The sequence below is a fragment of the Sarcophilus harrisii genome, chromosome 1 (genome assembly GCF_902635505.1).
Source record: "Sarcophilus harrisii chromosome 1, mSarHar1.11, whole genome shotgun sequence".
Taxonomy (NCBI): Eukaryota; Metazoa; Chordata; class Mammalia; order Dasyuromorphia; family Dasyuridae; genus Sarcophilus; species Sarcophilus harrisii.
The window spans coordinates 393,163,416-393,169,915 of NC_045426.1; positions in this window are offsets into that span (position 1 = coordinate 393,163,416).

A 6,500-nucleotide genomic window follows, 5' to 3' on the forward strand; every position below is an offset into this window, starting at 1 on the left:
AGTTGGAAGTTTTTGTTTCATTAGGAAGACAACACAGAAAGAGAATAGATAAATATAGGAGGACTAGAGGCTAGAGCAAAGAGAGATTGGATAAGGAAAAGAATGATAGAAAAAGATTTCTCTCATTTTTTAAAAATGTGAAATTTCTCTCATACCAAAAAGGTTTGGAAAGGAGTGCAAAAGTAAATTTTAAAATACTAATGAATAAAATTAATTGGGAGGAAAGAAAAGGAAAATCTATCTTAACCAAAAGGGGGCAAAATGGAGAGAAAGAATTATGTAGAGATAAAAAGTGGAAAGAAAAATTAATAAGCAAAACCCCAGAGGGAAAGGGATGACAAATGAGAAAGGGGGATCAGCAGTAAGGGGAAGAGAGTCATGAGAATGGGGTCACCTTAAAAATTGATTAAATAGGTAAAACAACTGAAAGAATATAGTATTGCATTTATAGAAGGGAAAATCACAAAATAATTAGAAGCAGAAAAAAACAATTTTGAACTTAACATTCTTAACTTTGCAAGTGAATGGATTAAAGAGTCCAGTAAAATGAGAGTGACAGATTAGATAAAAGTATCAAATCCTACAATCTGCTTTTATAAGAAACACATTTATGAAACAATTTATTGTTGTTGTTCAGTCATATCTGACTCTATATGATCCCATTTGGATTTTACTTGACAAAGTTAGTGGAATGCCTCCAGTTCATTTTACACATAAGGAAATAATACAAACAATGTTAAGTGACTTGTCCAGAGTCATATAGCTAGTAAATGTTTGAGGATATATTTGAACTCATAAAATAACTGACTCCAGGTCCAGTGCTCTATCCACGGCATTACCAAGTTACCCTCTATAAAACAAAGATACATGCAAAATAAAACTGAGGAGGCAGAAAACAAATTGACCATTCATCAAATAATTCCCAAAAAAAGGCAGGAATTGAAATCATGCTAACAAAGCAAAAACAAACATTCAAAAAAATAAAAAGCACAAGGAAATTGCATCATACTAATAGAACCATAGACAACAAACTAATATTAATAATAAACTTATATATTCCAGATGTCTTAGCCTCTGAATTCATAAAGAAACTGAGTTATAAGAACACATAGATGGTAACATAATTTTTACAAGAGGTTTCTTTATTCCTGTCTCAGTTTGGGATAAGTTTAACAGAAAGACAAATAAAAGGGAAAATATGGAACTAAAAAAATTGCTGGAGAAACTAGAATTAAAAGATTTATGGTGTCTTATAAATGGGACAGCATAAAATATAAATATTTCTTATATTTATATTATATATTATTGGTATAATAATATATATGTGTTTTATTTATATATATATATGTATGTATATTTTATATATACCAAAAGGAATTTCTATAAAAACAGATCAAGTGGTAGGTCACAGAAGGTAGGTATATATTGCAAACAATATAAAAAGGCAAAAATAGTTAATATATTCTTTGTAAAGCATATCACAATAAAAAATAGTAAATTTGTTGAAGGACTACAAACAATAGCCCTTCAATATTTTGAGGGCCATTCAATAGCCCTCAAACAATAGATATAACCCAAATGGAGAATTAACAATGAAATCCACATAATTGATAGATCAAAAAATGAATTACAGAAACAATAACTGTAAAAGAAAGTGATAATGATGAAACAACTGACCAAAATTTCTATAAGGAAAAAAAGTCAAATGTTTACAAACCTACACTAACAAAATAGTAGATAAACATTAATGAACTGCTGCATTTAAAAAATAGAAAATCAACAATAATACCTAAAATAAGTATAAAAGAGAAGATATTAAAATTAGAAGAAACTAGATAAATTAGAAAAAGCATAGATATGGTATGTAAAACTAAAAGCTGGTTCTTTGAAAGGACTAATAAAATTAGCACGTCCTTAGCTAATCTGATTAAAAAGAAAAAAGCAGAAAAATCATATCAATACTAATAAAAGAGAAAGGCGAAATCCCAGCAAAACTAGGAGAAATAAAAAATATAATTAAAGCATATTGTGGACAGTTATATGCTAACAAAAACTGAGAACATGCAAAAACATAGAGGAATATTTCCAAAAACATAAAATGCCCAAACTATCAGAAGAATAGATAAAGATATTAAACAACATGATCTTAGGGGGAAAATAGATGTAGTTTTAAAGGAAATACCAGAAGCATTGAATATTGACTCAAAAATTGTAAATAGAATCCTGTCAAACAGACTGCAGTGATTTTTCAAAACAAAAACAAAAAATCACTCATAATGATTGAAAGGGATTTATACCAGAAATGCAAGAGTGGTTCAACTTCAGGGGTGGAAGGAGAATCAACATAATCATAGTATCACAGGCTAATTGAACACAATTTCAAAGTCCGATTCTTTTTGTACAGTAAAATAACTGTTTGGACATGTATACATATATTGTATTTAACTTATACTTTAACATATTTAACATGTATTGGTCAACCTACCATCTGGGGGAAGGGGTTGGGGGAAGGAAGGGAAAAGTTGGAATAAAAAGCTTTGCAACTGTCAATGCTGAAAAATTACCCATGCATATATCTTATAAATAAAAAGCTATAATAAAAAATAAACATTTATTAAGCACCAAAAAAAATAATCATAGTAAAAATCAAAATATCGAAGACCATGTAGTCATTTCTAAAAATGAAGAAATATCTTTGAAAAGGTACAATACTCTTTTGTTCTAAAAATGATGTAAAATAAATATATATCATAGAATTCAAATATCATAGAAAGTAGTTCCTATTTAAAATCGAAGGCAATAGTCATATGAGTCGGGGATACACTACAACCTTTCTCAATAAATAGAAGAGTGAAGCAGGGATGCCCACTCTTCTTTCCATTATTTGATATAGTTCTATAAATGCTAGAAACACTACAGGAGGAAAAAAATAAAGGCACATAAGTAAGTAGGGGATAAATTTATTTCTACTTGATGATATGATAGTTTATATGGAAAATCTTAAGAAAAAAACAATGAGACATTTAATAGTTTCAACAAAGTTGAAAACTATAAAATAAATTCTCAAAATTCAACATTTGTATATAATCATAATAAAATGCAAGAACCAAAAATAGAAAAAGACTCATCATTCCAAAAAATATAAACTATCTGGGGATGAACCTACCAAAACACATAAAAGACTGTGTAAATTCAATTACCAAGTGTTCCTTAAATAAATTTTTTAAAAAATTCAAATAACTGGAGGAATAGTAAGTGCTAATGGCTAGACCATATCACTATAATAAAAATGACAATACTGCCAAAAATAACTTATACTTTTAATGTTATACCAATCAAATTTTAAAAAGGAATATGTTATAGAACTTGATAAAATTACAAAATTCATTTGCAAAAAAGTCTAGAATATTAAGGAAAATTATGAAAAGAAGTAGGGATGGACAGGGAATAGTACTTCCAAACCTCAAAATATATTATAAAGTAACTGTCATCAAAATCATCTGGTGTTGGTTAAGAAATAGACAAATCTGTAAAACAGACTAGAAACAAACAGAACTCAAAATGTCAGTATTTGATAAAGTGGAAAACATAAATTACTTAGGGAAAAAACTGTTTTTGATTAAAAAAAAACTTCTGGAAAAAAACTAGAAAGCAATCTGGCAAAAATTAGGTTTAGGCCAATACCTTATGCAATATTCTACAATAGATTCTAAATGGATAAATGACCATATTGTTAAAAATCATGCTGTACAAAATTTAGAAGAGAAAATAGATCATATGCTTCTTACAGCTGTGGATGAGAAATATATTCTTAACCAAATAAGAAACAGAGACAAATACAAAAAATAAAACAGATCACTTTGATTACTTGAAAACTGAAAGACTTCTGCACAGATAAAATTAATGTACTTCAGGCAAGAAAATAGTCAAATGGGAAAAAAATTTGTTTCAAATTTCTCTGATAAGGATTTGGTATCCAAGATATCTAAATAATTAGCAAAGGGATAAAAGATTAATAGCCATTCTCCAACATATCAGCAATCAAAGGGCATGAGCAAATAATTCTCAAAAAGAATTGTAAAGTATTCACAATCACTAATATGAGAAGTGTAAATCAAAACAACCATACCTCACACCTTGCAAATAGGCAAAAAATGCAAAAATGGCAATAATATTGAAGGGATTGTGGAATGATAGACATACTAATATTGTTGCTGAATTAGTGAAATGGTATAACCATTTTGAAAAGGAATTTGGGATTAAGCAAATAAAATGACTAAAATGTCCATAATCTTTGAACCAAAGACTCCATTACTGGGTTTGCAACCCAAGGAAACCACTGATGAGAAGGATGTCCTTATACACTCCAAAATATTTATACTAGCACTTTTTGTTACAGATAAGAATTGGAAACAATGAAGACACATACATACATATCTCCAAATGAGAAATTTTTAAACAAATTGTAGTGCATTGATGTAATGGAATGTTACTATACTATTAAAAAATGAGGTATATGATAAATTCAGAGAACCATGAAAAAATCTATTGAACTGATACAGCATGAACAAACCAGAATCAATACAAAAACATACATAGTAACTACAATAATGGAAATAGAAAGAACAATACATCAAAAAATCAAAAGTAAATGTAATAAAACTATAAAAATCAACCAAGACTCAAACAATACTCTCAATCTATTCCATCGTGAAAGTGGGAGATTGACGCCTCATATGTTTTTGGATTATATATATATATATATATATATATATATATATATACATACAGAGAGAGAGAGAGAGATAAATGTAGATATAGATATAGATATAGATCACCTATTGGGTTTTTTTCTTTCTACCTTAAAAATTACTTATTATATAGTATGGCTGTTTGGGAGGAGGAGAAAAGGAAGGAATATTTGAGATAACTATGATGATGTAAGAAACAGAAAATATCCCTAAAAATTTATTTTTTAAATGACCCAAACCATTTTAATTTACCCTAGAATTCCAAGGAGACATAGTTGTTCTCTGTGGACCCAAATCATCAGTATGAGAAGATTTGGAGTTGAAGTTTGGAGTTGGAAAAAATGGATAAGAAAGTCTACACAGCTATGAATTGACCTATTATCACAACACATTTTCCACTTCTTTAAGTCTAACAAATGAATGATATCTACAAAGGTGTCTCCAAAGCTATCAACTTAAAATCATACTTATTTCCATCTCTATATATATCTAATGGTGCACGCTTACCTTTCTTTTGATTTAAAAATGAAATTGTACATCTCATTTGAGGGAAAAAGTATCCATGTAATTTAAAATGGGAAGTATTCCATACCAGAATGCTTTCACCAGTATTCTCAAAGTCAGGACCTGAGTTGACTTTTTAGGTCACATGGGCAAAGGTTAATGGCTCATTCATAACCTTTAAATTGGAAACATATGCAAGACAAATTGGATAACTAAGACTTACTTTCATAACCCAAATTTAGACCAAAGGTTGAACTCAAAGCCCCCAAAAATCAAAAATTGAATCAAACAGATGAGGAATTGTTTGAGATTCCCAAAGGTAAAAAAGAAGCTATTCTGTATTAGCTATTTTGGTCATTTGAATGTGTAATCTTACATACACTCACTCTTCTATCAATGAAATAACCTTTAACCTCCTAACTCATCCAGCTTGGCTTTCCTTGAGCCTTCAGGCACTTTCCATCTCAGTTCTTGATGAATTTTAATTTGCTTTTAGTCTGTTTTTAACATATGCAGTTATCTTTTTCTAATGTCTTGATTATATTCCCAACCCCACCACTCTTCCTTTAGATTGAAAACTTTTGAAGATCATTAAGCATTTGGTTTTCTAATTCTGTTTTTGTATTTTATTAGACCTTTACTCTCTGGAAACAGTGCATGATCAATAAATGTTGACTAATCAACAATGTGATGTGTTAAATCACTTAATAATTTCATTGATCATAATGTATTCATCAATACTCCAATAATATCCTTATTGATTTTATTGATTTGTCACCTTTGAGGATACAAGTTCCAATTTATCTATACCTTCCCATACTGAGTTGCCTGGGGCAAGACATTCATACAACAAACAACAAGTAAAGCTCAGAGTTCTGTTGAAATGAACATATAGCTGCTCAACCTTGAAATCTATATTTTAAACTATATGTCTAAGGTTGTGCCTTTTCTGAGAGCAGAAACCAGGTTTATGTGTAAATTGCTTGTTTGAAATTTATAACACATTTTTGGTCAGAAACTACATTATAAATAGTAGATAGTTTCCCTGGATAAAACAAAAAAGTTCATTTAACCCGTAAAATAGCTGAGTCTGGTACAAGAAGCATGGGTAGAAGAAAGCATTTATGTGTTATATGTGTTTATGTGTGATCTCATTTATTACAAAGTTAATATATCCTATAGAGAAAAAAATCATTTAACATTAAAAATATATGCATTTATCATAATCACTGACACTTATGTTCT